Source organism: Dermacentor andersoni, chromosome 4 (assembly GCF_023375885.2).
Source record: "Dermacentor andersoni chromosome 4, qqDerAnde1_hic_scaffold, whole genome shotgun sequence".
NCBI lineage: Eukaryota > Metazoa > Arthropoda > Arachnida > Ixodida > Ixodidae > Dermacentor > Dermacentor andersoni.
Window position 1 is genome coordinate 160,258,632 of NC_092817.1, and position 16,102 is coordinate 160,274,733.

General features: G+C 45.7%; 1 protein-coding gene and 1 long non-coding RNA gene across 4 annotated transcripts in view; both read left to right on the forward strand.

Moving 5' to 3' along the window:
- Positions 1–16,102, forward strand: part of LOC126527416 (ETS homologous factor-like) — a 461,065-nt gene that overhangs the window by 257,220 nt on the left and 187,743 nt on the right. The window lies entirely within an intron of this gene.
- On the forward strand, positions 10,425–12,834 carry LOC126538267 (uncharacterized). Its single transcript, XR_007600940.2, has 2 exons — positions 10,425–11,577; positions 12,652–12,834. It is a non-coding gene; the product is annotated as an uncharacterized lncRNA (long non-coding RNA).

Genomic DNA, 16,102 nt, shown 5'->3' on the forward strand with positions numbered 1-16,102 from the left:
GTGGCTCTGGTAAGATAAAAAAAAATTTTTTCTTCTAACGCAGTCATGCAACGCATAATGGTCTTAACGCATCACATTATTCTAACAGGTGAAAGTAGCCTGTATACCACCTGCATTCTGAAGATAAACGCTGAAAGATCGAACCAACTCACAACTAAGATGCTCTGTTTTGCTCAATTTCGTTTAAATCGTACCACTTTATTTCAGGCTGGAAAGAAAAAAAAAACAAATTTCGGCGACATCTGTTGTATCCAGATGTCGCATGTTCAGGACTGTACGTCATTGTGACCAACAAGGTCAGCTCAGTCGTACCCTAGTGGTTTTCCAACAACACGACATCATGGATTGATGAATATTATGAACGTTCCATTTAAAAGCGGCTGCCGTCGGATGCCACCAAGCCCATCTCATTTATTTGAAGAAATCCTTGATCCTGAAAGAAATTCATGTACCTAAAATCTATTCATTCTGCACACTGCATATTCTCCGCCAAAACACCAGTCGTCTTTTTCTATCTTCCACCGCAGAATCTTTAACATTTCCTTTACTATCGCCGAAACCCGTTGCTTCGGGGAGGGATGCTCAGCCCTCATTGACCTCTGAATGAATGCTGCGACACGCTAACAAAATATGTCCTACGAGCTTCGCACGCTATCTCCAAATGCTACGCAAGTATTGTCGAATCGTCGAGCAGCACCGCCTGGCGTCGAAGCAGGCAGCGCGTTCCTATCCCATTCGGAAAAGATCACGCACTCTCTCAAAGGGCCCTCTCTGTGCCTGCACGATTCTGCCACCGTTGCAAGCGCTTTCCTGCGTGGGTCGCGCGAGTCAACCCGCTTGCTACGCGGCGACTGAAGCCGAACTGAAGCCGAACTGAAGCCGAACTGAAGCCGAACTGAAGCCGAACTGAAGCCGAACTGAAGCCGAGCTGAAGCCGAGCTGAAGCCGAGCTGAAGCCGAACTGAAGCCGAACTGAAGCCGAACTGGAACCGAACTGGAACCGAACTGGAACCGAACTGGAACCGAACTGGAACCGAACTGGAGCCGAACTGGAGCCGAACTGGAGCCAAGAATCTAGCGTTCACACGCTCTCGATCCGACTGTGTCGAGTTCACGCAAGCGCCGCTTCTGAAATGCTCCCGCAGCGTCTAGTACCTCGCAATGTGCCTCCACTACCAACAGACACTGCACACAAGCACACACCGTACCCGTGCACATTTCCATGCGAGCTTCCGTGCCAAACTCCATGATACGTGACATTTGGCGCGTGGAATGCTTGCGTCATAAATTGCCGTTACGAGATTCACAGACCGCATACTGTTATCGCGTGCAATTCATTCATTGGCGTAGGCTGTATCAGAGCAACTCTTCGAAAGTAATAGAGGTAGCATCTAGTAGCCTGCTTTTCGGTTTGGCTGGAGTTAGCATACAATAGCAAGTAATCTGCTATATTGCCCTTCAATATTGTCGCAGACATTGAGAAAGCATTGCTCATTGGAAAGAATATGACGACGCCTACGGACTCCCTGGTCTTTACCGCCTGGTTGCCATTTGTTTATTTAAATTGTTGCAAATAGTTTGTGCATATCTTTTATGCGGCTCGTTACCCCGTAACGATACGTTAGCTGCGCTAACACCGGGGAAAATGACAGGAGCTTGTTCACACTACGCTGGAAAAGTATGTCGTTGTAGAGGAACACGGCACTATTTGCCAGAGTGTCATGTGGTTTCACAGTTGAGACTTCCACGCGTAGCTTTTCATGTGCAGTCCGATGTGCGGTCCTTCAACCCGTTTCCGGAAAACGGTCTTGAGCCACCACACACAAAATTTTTCCCGATCTTCGCTTACATTCAGAACGCACCGAGTGCAAGGGAGCACCAGCTGAGCGCGGTATCACGCCATTTGTGAAATACAGCAGCAGAAGCGCGGGCGAAGTGGACGCGAGATATATATGGGATGAGAGGGAGACCGCACTATACCGGCAAGCTCGACAACAGGTAGAAAATGTGTAATGTGATGAGTAAAGTGTGCGAAGGTTGTTTCAAAGTACACCACCATGTAATTAACGAGCCAACCTAACGTATGAAACATTCTGGAGGACGGGCGTCGTGTGTGGCCTTCTCAGCTTGAATACTGGCGTGGTATTCCAGTCACATATTTCTTTTCAGTTTGTTGACATCATTTTCTTATTGGCCCGATAGAACGATCATCTTGGCGCACAAATGCATTATTATTATTATTATTATTATTATTATTATTATTATTATTATTATTATTATTATAAGGACGAGAGATTGCAATCATCAGGGCAAGACAAAGCTATAATATCATTTCTTTAACAGGTCGGCCAGTCTGAGGCACTTTCCACACTTAACGAATCACCGAAGGCCCACGCAATAACCTTCATGTTCATTGCGACAGCGCCACACGGACGCACTCTCTAGTAAACACAGATCCTTTGCATTGGCACAGGTCGAGGAATAGTATTTTTTGCGCTGCTTGGCTTCTCATTAAATTCTGAGCGTTGCTGCTCTCTGTCTCTGTGCTGGCTATTTTCGTAGTCTCCCGTATTTGTTCGCTTCAATCATCATCCTATTTTTCTCGGAACTGTAAGACACGTGCCGTTTACAGCTCTCACCTAATTCCGAGAACGGTGTGGTTTTACATACACGCACGGCGGCCGCGAGCGCACGCCCAGTGACGCCATCGCAGGTCCTCCGCTCGCTCAGCCTGCCTGTATTCCTGCCAGTGGCTCGCCAAAGACACGCATCGAAACGTCGAACGACAAACGAAGATTACGCATGTCGGTCTTCTCCCAGCCGCACTTTTAACTCCGTACACTGACGGCCGTCGTGTAAGGTCGGAGAAAGTGCGACGAAAGAAAGAAAGAAAAACCAAGAAAGGGAAGAAAAAGTAAGAGAGAGAGAGAGGATAAAGAAATCAAGCCAGAGAGAAAGCGAAGCCCCGAGCGGTTTTCGATGCCTCCTCTTCGTCGATTTGTGCCAAATGTGGTTTCCTTCGTCGCCCGTTTCATTCCCCTCCCCCGCAGCCTTCTATGTTTGATCTCGGCACGTCGTAGTCGCTGTAGTGCCCCGGCGGTAGCGCGGAGCGAGCGAAGCGTGTCAAGGTCGCCGCAGCGCGTGCGACCAATCAAGACGCGCAGTCGCCATAACGACGAATCAATTGCGTCCTCCCCCCCCCCCCCCCCCTGCATCGAAGACGACGACGAGCCGCGCGCACTTATTGATGAGCGTAGCGGAGATCGCGGGCCCCGCGGGGACGCCGCGTGAGCCTGGTGACGTCATCGAGAGACGTCTGGCGGGCGCGCATTTTCTGCGATCGAGTGCCGTTTGGCCGCGGATGGGAGCTTGTTTGCGGTGCAAGAGAGTCGGCGCCGGCGGCGCCATTATCGACGTAGTATGTACACTCTCCTTGAGATGATGATTTTTGATTACCTGGAAACGAGAGTCCGAGCCGAGAGCGAAGGCTGCAGAACGGCGTTATAAGCAACGTAAAAACGGTTCCCCGTTTTTATTTTCTTGTTGTTGTTGTTGTGTTTTGTTCTTAATTTTATTTACGCTGCTCAGCCTTGTATTCAATTAAGGCATGCAAAGTGGTTTACAAAGGCAATACAGCGAGCTTAGCTCAGGCGCAATTTGAGGACACCCTTAAGACCAAGAACTTAAGGTACATACAGCTGGCATCAATACTTGTGGCTATGTTGGCGACGCGTATCAACGCAGCGCATGCTAACATAATCTAAGGGCGCGTCTTTCATTAAATGTCCTTATTTTCACCAGCGCTGTTCCAGCGATCGCCTGTCTTTGATTGCGTCCGCAACTTTGCACAAAAAATTCGCGTGCGCATAGCGCGAGAAGACGAAGCTGCGCCTTCACTGCGTCTGATGTGCACAATTGATCAACGGGTGGAATTTCTGCTCTTCCCGGCGTTCCAGCGCCCTTAAGAAGCACCACGTTTCTCGTATCAAATATGCTGTCGCTTGTAAGCGCCCACAGACACACTCCGTGCGCTGCATTGGAGATCGTGAAGCAAGGACAGGACGAGTGGCTCTGGCCAGCATTTGACGTAAAAGTACGCGGTCGAACGGATCCACCACTGGCCGTGCTGCGAGTATGTAACTGCGACCGCTGCTGCCTCGGCTGCGCGCCTTCGGTTTGCGGTTGCCAACGGCAAAACTGCCGCAGCCCCCAGGGCTTCCCTTAATTGGCGTGTAACAGTGCACAACGCCGATCGGCGTTGCTCTGGAAGGATTAATGCTGCAGTTATTTACACGGCTCCAGTGACGCAGTCGGTAATAACCAACGCTCCGGAAAGGAGGAGGAAGGAGCAGTGAGCGCATCTAGATGGGGCAATGAGGAGCAAAGCCAGGAAAACGGCACCATGCGCCGTTACGGAAGGTAACGGGAAAAAAAGAGTCAAAACACCGGCGTTGCGTCGATGCTGCACGTGGCCGGCGCGTGCCAAGGTTTTCGCATCGGCTCACGTGCCTCGCAGCACGTCCTGTTTATACACGCGCGCACTATAGCGCTGGACGCACGCGCCGAGATTGTCACGTGTGGCCGCTCCTTGTGCGTGCCAAGGCGAGAAATAAGGATCGCCTTGGGTGCGAGTGCGCCTCCTCCCAGACGTGACGTCGAGGCTGTGTGCTTACTTTTGAGCGACTCTCAACCTTCGCGGTATTACATAACTTGGAGGCCACCGTGCGCTGTGTCGATCAACAGCCGTGACGTTCGGATCGTCATCACGTGGTATACCGATGGTGGCCGCCGTATCCACATCGCGACGGAAGCTGAATGTCAAAAACACCTCCGTGTACGATACGCGCGCACTTCGTGCACACAAGACTCGCCAGACCTTCAAAACTTATTCCGAGTCTTCCACTATGCGCTGTCACGCGAAACCCCGTTCCTGCATTGGGACTTTAACGTGAGCCCGTCGGCGAATCTGTCAGTGTGCTGCTCGAATGCAAACAGCCACCGGCATTGTCGACGGCCCAGTCATTGGATGAGAACAAAAATGCGTACGCACTGCACGCCTGATGATACGGGTTGCTTTCAGCGAGCTGTACCGCGGCTTGTTACCGCGAAGCCTCTCCACATGCAGCACCTACTTAAACACATAGAGAGAAGTAGTTCTGTTCGGAGAACATGATTCAGAAAGCTTCAGTGGCATTGATTCTACGTTTTCATTTTCTTCGGCATAGAACTAGAAATAAAATAAAAGGACACGTAACCTACAAGGTAGCGAAATGCCAAACTCCCACAGTGGTGCACATGGCAGTGTTCCCACAGGGAGTGAGGCGGTTGTTGTCAACATATCCTCCTCTGCCCATCTCTTTGCGGGCACCTTTAAAGCGACTGCTATCGTTACGCGCCTGTGGAGTGTGCACGGGGTGCCCCGAGTTTATTCATGCGAAGCAGCGGTGGCAGCAGTTATCGTGTTTCCTTTATAATTTTGTGGTCATTCCAGGTAAAAAAAAAAAGCAGCCTATCGGAGATTCTTCAGCTGCGTCACTGCTACTTTTGAAACGCCTAATTACCACGCCTTCTTTACAGAAATCAGAGATATTACGCTGACACTGCTTTCGTGATTGGCCGTTTACCGCTATCCTATAGAAAAAACAGCCAATCAACCGCGCGCGATGCAGTATGCTACGACAGGCATTTTTTCACTTCAGTTCCCGTCTTCGCAACCTCCAGCTTCCTTCGCTGTCTACCCGCCGTCATGTCGAACCTTTAAGGCCTACTTGAAGTGCACCAGTTTAAGAGACCGCTTATAGTGTCCCTGGGCATCATCCCACGTGCACCCTCTCCTATTTCCTCTCTTTCTGTTCCCTCTTTCCCTGACCCCCAGTGCAGTGCAGCAGACCGGGCGCTCGTCTGGTTGACCTCCCTGCTTTTCCTCTCCTTACTCTCCCCCCTCTATCTCTCTCATGCTGTCAAAAACTCTCCACGATTTCCTCTGTTCAGTGGCTACATCACGTCCACGGAGTTCACATCACGGACTCCGTCCACTGGGCGCTATCATGAGTTGAACACATCTGTCTTTCATAACGGTACCCGGGTTTGTTTAAGCACAGTTTATTACTATTCTTTTTAAGGTTTCGCTGCATTGTGAGACACGGACACGCCTTGCCCGATCATGTCTGATTTCGATCGCCTGCTGAATTCCTTTTGTGTGCTGTTAATAATTAATTTTGCATTGTAAATGGTTCCCAATGTTGCAATATTTGCATGTTCTACTTCCCACCCCTACGATAGCCCTCCAGGCTTGCAGTGTGTTTAAATAAATAATTAAATCTGTGCATTCTGCCCGTGCTTGCCTATTGGGTCAAACCGTAAGGGATGACAAAGGAGCTTGAGCAGAATCTAGAGAAGGCGTAGCGGGCCACAGAACGAGGAATGGTAGGCCCGTGTCGTAGCGGGACACGAAGACAGCGGTGTGGTTTAAACAGGAAACGGTGGTAGCCGATGTCCTACTTGAGAACATCAAGAGGCAGGAATGGAGCTGGGCGGAGCCATGTAATTTGCATAACATATTACTGATGGTGTATCAGAGTTACCGAGTAGGGGCTGCCATGAGGGAAGTGCTGTCGAGGACGGCAGAGAATTCGCTAATGTGATGAAATTAGGAAAATCGTACACCTAAGAGGAGGTAAACCGCTGCAAGACAAGGGCTATCGGTGCGGGTGTTTGAATAGTGAGATTTTAGAATCAAACCGAGTGCAAATATTAGAAAAAAATGACGCCCGAATATCGAATAGAGTATCGAATATTTTCTCATTTCTAAAGAAGTAGAAGGTTTGTGTGTAATCCGATGTGTAAAAAAATTAGGCTTGTTTGCACTACTTGAAGTTGACGCATGCGCGTAATGCCATTCGTAAGTCGAATACAGGTCAGTTTAACAGCTTGTACTTAAGGGGAAAAGAACACGCTTTCAGTTATCTGCCGCCACCATATGAAAACAACGGTAATATAACAAGGAAACAAGGTGTCACCAAATGCACGCAAATTGCTGTGTTTGTTGAATGAAAAAAATGCGATGCTAGAGCACCACAGATTATTTTAAGGCGAAGTAAATGTGGTGAGAGGGGTTAAATAATAACGTCTGACTAAATCGAGAGAACATACAAATTCCCATGACGGATGCGTAAAAGCCAGGCATTCTTTTTATTCAGGACTGGGAAACATTCAGCAGTATTTATCTACCCCTTGGGTTCGCTCTCCTGAGCGAACGCAAGGGGTAGACTGGTGCGCTTATGCGCAACAGCCGCGACTCTCCAGCAGCAGAATCATTCGGAACAGTCATCACTTGCATCGGTCTCCATCCCTCGAGACTTCAATGAGCTTTGTTACCCTTATACTCTAAGAGAAGCGAATACTTCACAATTTCCAGTAATCAGCTCTCCAATCGTATACGAATCAAATGAGAAGGCTTTTCGATTCGTAGTCGAAATTTCGAACACTTCCGCAATTGTACATTGAGGGGCCTGCTGTGGACATACAATAGGCTCATTATGGCGTTGTTGATGATGATGTTGCCGGGGGTGGCGCCTAGGAATATCGCATGCCAAATGCTGCCGCAGACCACCATTTTGAAGAACAGCGGTATGGTAACACTCGAACACTATGTTAAGCTAATATGTATCGTTATTCTTGACAGCGGGATCAGTTCCTTCAAGCCCTCTTTATGAGCAGGTCGAGCAGCTTCGTCGGCATGGTCGTTGCCCATTGCGCCACACTTGCTATGGAGCCACTGAAATGTGACGCCGTGTCCCTTGCTCGACGAGGCGATTAAGGAGCTCTCGGATTTCTAGAACTAATTTTTCGTAGGGTGCACTGCGTAAGGCAGAAAGCAAGCAATGTAGAGCTGCCTTAGAGTCACTGAAAAATCCCCATTTTTGAGGGGGGTATCACTCGAATTATGCGAAGCGGGCTACGACGGGCAGCAAGCTCCGCGGCTGTCGATATCGTCTGGTCTGATGTCTTTATATTGGGCATGATCGTCGTATTTGTCGTGCAGCAAAAACAGCTGTACCACGCTTGCGCGTCTTGACGAGCGGTCGCTTTCGGAGCAGACAGCCCTGGAACGCCGACCCATGCAGTCTTCACACCACAAGACAGTCAGGGAGGCACTCTTGAAACGTTTGCGTTCGAATGGCCTGTTATAGAGACTAGACTGTAGTTCTCACGAACGTTCGCAACCTCCTCTATTTTTCTTCTCCTGCTTTGCTTTTTCTCTGCGCCTATTTCTTCCGTCTTTCACTTCGCCTTACCCATCCCCCAGTGGAGGGTAGCAAACCAGAATCTTCTCCTGTTAACCTCCCTGCCTTTCCACCCCGTTTATCTTTCTCTCGCGACACTGTTCGCAAGCTCTATCGGATTAGATGACCGTTACAAGCAAGACCGGCGTTTCAAGCGCAAAGGAACACATCTACAGAACTCCATGCACGTCCCATGATGACCCCCCTTATAAAAATGAACGTTAACATTCTTTAGAACTCCTACCAACTTTCTATTTACTTTATTGACAGTCTATTAACATTTACATTCTAGTAACATTTGTGCACACACAGTCAAAAGACTTCCTTCTTACTTTTGTATAAAGAATGTTTTCAATACACCGTTAACAGACTTTCTTCTTACTTTTCTATAAAGAATATTTTCAATACACTGTTAACAGACTTTCTTATTACTTTTGTATAAAGAATGTTTTAAATACACCGTTAAAAGACTTCCTTCTTACTTTTCTATAAAGAATATTTTCAATACACTGTTAACAGACTTTCTTATTACTTTTGTATAAAGAATGTTTTAAATACACCGTTAAAAGACTTCCTTCTTACTATTGTATAAAGAATATTTTCAATACACTGTTAACAGACTTTCTTCTTACTTTTGTATAAAGAATATTTTCAATACATCGTTAAAAGACCTCCTTCTTACTTTTGTATAAAGAATATTTTCAATACACTGTTAACAGACTTTCTTCTTACTTTTGTATAAAGAATGTTTAAATACACCGTTAATAGACTTCCTTCTTACTTTTGTATAAAGAATATATGTAATACACCGTGAAGACTGATGATGATATGTAGTGTTTATTGGCGCAAGGGCCAAGTGTGGCCTTCTTACTTCTTACTTCTTACTTCCTTCTTACTTTTGCACACAGAATATTTTAAGGTCCCTATCAACATGTATTTTTCTAACTTTTATCTCTATAACCACTTCAGTACTGCGTCAGAAGGCTAGTTACTTTTGTGTAAAGAATGTTGTACTATACATCATCGAACTATATTTTTTTGTTTGAAGGACATGTATCCTCAGTATGTCCACAGCTCGTACTGTTTGCCAAAAAATATTTAGAATGGGAAGTAACCTGAGAGTTTCTGATAAATTTTTCTAACACACATTAATGCCGATATATGACATACTCAGGAGTCAAGCTCATTGTTTTAAATCATAGTCCCAATCCAAGTAGGTAGCCAATTGTTGACGGAGTGCTCCTAAAATGTTTAAAGAAATATGTTCGTAAATTCTTAGAACTAATCTTTTAGAGGATCTACTGGACTACGTGAGCGCGCGGTGACGTCAGCACACTCCGAGAAAATTTGCTTGCGCTACACCACCTGACCGGTGTGATAGCGGACTACTGTACAGGCCGCGCACCAGTTGCAGAGCTTTATCCCGACCTTGGGGCTGGTTAATTTAAGGCCGATTTACGCTTGAGCCGTGACGCATGCGGTCGTGCAGAAAACTGTACATTTCGCCCACTGGTTCACAAATTTTGGCATACACTGGGCTCGCACACGCAGTGTAAACCGAAATGTGTGTACCAGTCTACGAAATGTGCAAATTTTCACCCGACCACATGCGTGCGGGCAGGCGGGTGGTGTGGTGTAAGGCTCGAGCGTAAATTTGCCCTTACCACGCACTGCTATTGCAATGCCACCAATTAGCTTTGCAACGAGATAATTAGGTCAGTGCATTCTGCGATATAAATAGTACGCCCTAAGCTGGAACGTGTCAGCATAGTAGCGTCACGATATTTGTTAAAAAGAAGAAAAAGAACCGAAACTCAGGGTAACACGGCGCTGGAACGTTGCCGCTCAAATGTCCAAAAGGCTGCAAAATACAACTACTGCTGAGTGAGCGCGTGTATTGACCTGAGAAGCGCACAGGTCGAATAGAAAGAAAAGCTGAAATCTGTGCAAGCAACACTTTTCTGTGAAAAAATAATTAAATTACCCTTACAGTATAAAAAAATGTAGCTTTCTACGCGTTCATATTCGCACGCTTTCGTCCCTGCCTCCTACCGACGGCTTCTGCATATTAAAGGAAATAGAACCTTGCATCAAAGTGAAGGCAAAGTAACTATGTCAACTGATGTGCTTTATGGCGATGGTAGCTTGCTGTGTGTGAAAACAGATCGAAAAGAAATAATTATGCACTCTTAACATTCAGTGATCTTGCTTCACAACACGGCGACAAAATTTTGAGCTCCGACAAGGGGTCATGACATCCGTAATAATGGCATTCCGTATACCAACAGCCAGGATATCAAAGGCCATGCTTTTGCCGTGCTTCGGGCGTCTGAAAACTGCTAACGTCATAGCCGCCCCGCTTCGGACATATATTTGACTATAAAAATAGTACTACAATGTGCTTCACCACTGGGCGCCAGGGAGCAATGTTTTGTCTTTGAAAGCAGCAAGTGCTAAAGGATGCTCTTGCGCAAAATAGAATAACCACATAATTTACCCAATATGATTTTATTGTTCTATGTTTATTACATTTTGAGAAAAAGTCTGTTTTCAGAAGAATAATTGTCTCGAAAGATAAAACTATACAGCCCCTAAATGCCCAACAAAATTGAGCCGGCTACCTTCTCAGTTTTTTTTTTTTTTTTTTTTGTCAACCTCGGCCATGAGGTACATTCCTCCCTCTAAGTGCAGTTCCCAGAAAGGGGTGCGTACACAAAGGCCGGCCACAGCTTTCACCAAGAGGCGAGGAATGTCTAGGTGTGAGTCAACCATCGCAAGGTAGCGGGGGAGGGGGGGGGTGCATGTTTCGGCTTAAAGAGGGGCTTTAGTTCCGCGGCGGTCAAGGCGAAGCAGGTGGATGGAAAGAATGTCACATGCCTCTCCCGCGCATGCGCACAAATTCGACAGTTGGCCGAGTCGAGGCAAAGAGGAAGACCATAGCAATCGCTATCAGTTCCTTTGCGACGCCGGCATGGTACGGTCGAGCGATGTAGGTGTTTCGTGGCGTATTGTAGCAGCAATCTAGCTATTTTTGCTGCTATTTATGCTTATGCTGTGTTGTGGCTAATTCATCGATGCAAGCCAACCAGCAAGGTGTTTGCGAAGCCCACGGTGCTTTCTTCGTTCCGTGATGTGAGCGTTTCTGGAACTTCTCTGCCAGCTGCGATGCAGTGTCGTGTGAAGTGATTTAATATTGGCACTGACCATGTTTTAAACTGCACAAATAGCGAACAGCTGTTCCTCAAGACTGCTATGCGCCGAAGTTTTCTCTATCTCCAAATTATATTAAAAGGTATGTTCTTTTCCATCATTTTTCATAAACATATTATTTTGATGTTATTTTATTTCAGTTTCTAATGCCGCATTTTGGCAGGTTATTATAGCGCGAACTGTAACGACGTGAAATGTTCTAAGAACGATTTTCTTACCTTTTTCAGCTGCCCCGCGTCATGGGGTTCGCTTGAAGTTGCTATAAGCACGAAGCGTACAAATACTTTCACAGCGTTTCACAGCGTTCGCAATGACCTAAGGTCTGGTAAATATTGTCTGATCATGAACTCATTCTTTGCTCTTTCTTACTCTGGCTGCACAGGATGAGAAACAGTAAAATATTGAGCGTATAGCTTCACGGTTCACAATTACATATTATTCAGCGAACCGGTTCACAATGACATAGGTTGCACTGGATAGACAAGTGCGAATGTGAAAGAAAATCATTCGCACCTGTTTAACCACTGCAACCTATGTCATTGTGAGCCGGTATATTTTGACACTGACATTTTGTTTTCGAGTAAAAATAAACGAACACGTCAAATTACAGAAGCGTTCCATATAATGTGTGCTTAAAATGCATCAGTCAGCCATTGGTTGCTATCACTGACAAAGCATTTGTATTCTTGAATACTGCTTCAAGCTCTGTCATCTGTTTATATAAAAATGGATGACACGTTTTGCACATGCTCGGTGCAGCTAGCTAGCGCTGTTACGTTCATTCCTTCCAAAAATAACTAGCTTTGAGGAAGCGCTCGCGTGTCCACCTTCTCTGCGTCCGTGTCTATTGTGCGTGCTACGAATTTCACCATGAATAAACCATGTAATTAACTTTTTAGTGAGTAACTCATTTATGCAGGTAGTTGGTAGAGAAACCCATTTTGTACACTTTCCTAATTCTAATAACACGTAGTAAATACAACGCAGCAAAGGATATGCATTGAATAGTGTGCCCCATCCTTGCCATCTCCTCTGCAAGTAAACAGGGATGACGGTCACAATTTTAGCATTCATGTGAACCTTAAAAAGCTGTTCTATGTATGTGATATGCTAACCTGAACATGATGTTAACACTGACCATCTTGTTTCTGTGCAGGGTTGGTTCATTCTGCAAGCATTCTGAGACATCAGCTTGCATAATCGATGCTTGCTAGAGATTATGCGACAGCTGCCATGCCGTAATCAACTAAGTCATTATTCATTTTTTTTAATTTCTCTACTACTTCTCTCACAATTCTGTGTAAATATTTTCGTGTGAATAAACTTCTTTCAGTGCAAACTTGCATTTGTTTTCCATTTACGTGCACCTTCTAGGTTGCATACTGCCGTTTACCAACATGTTCACACATACTGACAAATGTTTACGCTATGCTACTAGGTCGTATGTGGGACAAATGTTACTAGGGGAATAGTAAGACGTCAATAGCAAGTACATAAGCACATGTAAGTAAAATTTTGCCAGAGTGTTACTAAAGAGCCTAAAGACTTGTCTTGGTTGACGGTTAGTAGAATGTTTACAGACCATCTATGAACATGCTTCAGTTGAAGTACGGTAGCCAATTCTTGATAGGATCCAATTCTTGATAGGATGTTGCTAGGGTGTATAAAGACAAATGTTAATAGGGGATTGGTAGAAAGTCAACAGAAAATATATGAACATTTTTCTTTTGAAGGAATGTTAATACGGTGTATAAAGAAAGCTTGTTTATAGGGGATTGGTAGGAAGTCAACAGAAAATATATGAACATTTTTCTTTTGAAGGAATGTTAATACGGTGTATAAAGAAAGCTTGTTAATAGGGGGTTGGTAGGAAGTTAACAGAAAATATATGAACATTTCTCTTTTGAAAGAATGTTACTAGGGTGTATAAAGACAAATGTTCATAGGAAATTGGTAGGAAGTTTAAAGACATCCTATGAACATGTTTCTATTGAAAGTTGGTGGCCAATTGTTTCTAGGGTGTTACTAGATCGTTGTTAGGATGTATAAAGACAGCTGGTAGGATTTCAATTGACTGTTGGTAGGTTCTAGTAACAAAAGTCTATAGACTGTCTAAAAAATGTTGCTAGAAATTTTTATAAGGGCCTGCTGGCAAAAGTACCGTTTAATGACTGGCGCTGGTGTTATCTTCTTTTTTGCAGTGACCTCTGTCTAAAACTGCGTGCGAGCGACCATGCCTGGTTTTATTACAGGAGTATTTTGCATACTTTAGCCGGTACCTCCGGGCGGTCACGATATTGGCAGCGAGCTTAAGCTGGTCCGACGTCCACGCGCTTTATGGCCTCCGTCCGGGCTCTTTCTTTCGGTACAGCACGGCGCGATGACGTCCGCACAGCGAGCACAGTTGGCAGTATCACCTCCGCGTGCGTAGGCACCGTGCCCGGGGGATCTCGCAGGCTCCAGTCGATAAAGCAAGAAAACAACACTCGCCTTCGCGCGCCGCCTTCAGTGCGGCACGAGAACGAACAGACGAGAAAAGCAACGTTTTAGACGTAAACCGCCGTCCTGTTGACGCCGTGTGACAGTGGCAGTAGGAAATGTCACTGTACGCGATGCAAAGCTGCGTATACAGGCGACAGCGTTCTGTTGTAAAGCTTTGATCACTGTGTACAAGCGCGCCGTCTTAACGATCGGCGATTACTATTTTAATCGTTTGCATTGAAAGCGCATATGCAAATGCCCGCAAAGGGAAACAACAGGAGGAGGAACAGGCTGACAAGTGCCACCGGGAGGAATACGGCACCCGCCAGCTCTTTAAGGAGGAGGGGACAGACAGGATTGTAGGAGTGAAAGACAGGCAGGGAAGAGCAATATGAAACAACGCAACGACTAAAATAGAACATCGTCGTACAGCGCAGCAGTAGGAATAGGAAAAATATATGTATATCAACGGAGGTCGCACTATTTCAAGAACGAAAAAGAATATATATTCATAGGCTACTCCACAAGGCAGAAAGTCCGAGGTCTCATCAATCACAGAACGGGCCGCACAGGCGCTAAAAATCAAAGGTTTATGGTAAACATGTCGAACTTTATGGGCTAGTTTAGTCATAACAAAAGAGAAATTTACAAGAAAACCGGCGAATTCCTAGCACAGTATCAGAATTGATTCACAGTGTAAACGTAACGATGCGAGAAATTTAATATCGGCCATCAGGTATATTTCTCTTCTAAGGTGCCTGTCCTTAACAGCACAGCTGGAGGTAAAGTTGTGAGGAGGGTGACAAATGCGGGTATTCATACATGGAAACGCTAATGGTAATTAGTGGCTTAACCTAAATGCAAACGAAGAACTCATTCTAGAAATCAACATGTATTAGTGCAGTCGAATGTTGTAACTGTAACTACGAATAACTGATCCCTTAGTCACTTCAGAAAATATTCGAGATGGTATAGTTGGCAATAAAGTAATTGCTGCCTAGCCGCACGCTGCTTGTGATTTTTTTTTTCTACGTATTTCGGTGGGATCTTGTGCCTGGCTTATCTAAAGATATTGGGCATTCGTGAATGGATATTACCAGCACCACCTTTGACACTGAGTGCTGGAGGATTTCGCCAAGCTCCTCACTTTTTGCCTGTCATGTGCGTTTATTATCGGCCCTTAATGGGCACGGTTCCTCCTAACAAAGCATTCAATCTGACAAAAAGGCACTTGCGCCACCAGCATTTCAATTGACTTTTACTATTCACCACTTCAGATTGAGGAACCTCTCCTTTATTATTTATAATGACCAAGGCCTCGGGCAGTGTTAATCAAATTTCTCATTCACCTCTGGACGGATAATGCGACTCCAATACCGTGCGCGCCCCCAGGTTCACCAGGTTCTAAACACGTGAACCGAGATATACTTAAAAAAAAAAACGAAAGAAAGAAGGCGTTCTTAGGTCGTCAGAACAGTCCCATCAGCGTTGTCATTCTTGTTGGGTATCTGGACGCTTTACCCAGCACAGGTACTTAGTATGCGTGCCTGAGTAATCAGTGTCGAAGACAGAGTGCCCGTCGTAAATTAAAAAGTACCTGGCGGCGAAGGGCTATAGCGGTAGGCGCCGCATTCGAGGTGGCAGAGGATGGCTGAGCAACTTGAGAACCACGTCCTCTCCAAATATTTACTGTGTTTCAAGTGTCGATGACATGCTAGAGTCCACAGATGCATGTTTAGTTGAGGCTGTGCACGAAATGACCGACGTAGAGTGCATGTGAGCAGCAGGCGGGTGTACTAGTCCGCGCAGAAGTATATATATATATATATATATATATATATATATATATATATATATATATATATATATATAGAGAGAGAGAGAGAGAGAGAGAGAGAGAGAGAGAGAGAGAGCTTTGCTTGCTTCTTGTGCGATGTTCTGCTTACACGAACGCTGGCGGATCCAGTACGTCGCGAGGACGCCGCGTGCCTGGAGTCTATCTCGTTACAATCTAAATTTCTCCGCATAAAGGGCACGTAAATGAGGCGAAGTGGAAGCAAAAATGCAAGAATTGGTGGTTTCAGTGCTCTGGCCGCTAAATTAGGGCAACTAGCGCTGAACGAGTG